We start from the raw sequence: 239 nt of genomic DNA, 5'->3' as shown, positions 1-239 counted from the left end.
CTACAGGGCCACGCTGCGATCGGGCGCAACGCGAGCCATGTGGGACCGTTATAGGGAACTGAAGAAGGAAGCGAGACGTATTTGCCGCAATAAGAAGAGAGAGGCCGAAATACGTGAGTGCTACGCCAGTCATTTCTCTTCTGTGCTAACTGACGCCAATTGAAAATGCCAAGTGAAGCCAAGTCCTTCTCCACCTGGTCTTTCCAACGCAGAGGAGGCCTTCCTCTTCCTCTGTTACC

Source organism: Rhagoletis zephyria, unplaced genomic scaffold, assembly GCF_001687245.7.
Source record: "Rhagoletis zephyria isolate East Lansing unplaced genomic scaffold, Rhagoletis_zephyria_1.1 Rzeph_scaffold_12012, whole genome shotgun sequence".
NCBI classification, from domain to species: Eukaryota; Metazoa; Arthropoda; class Insecta; order Diptera; family Tephritidae; genus Rhagoletis; species Rhagoletis zephyria.
Note: the sequence above shows the minus strand (reverse complement) of the source record.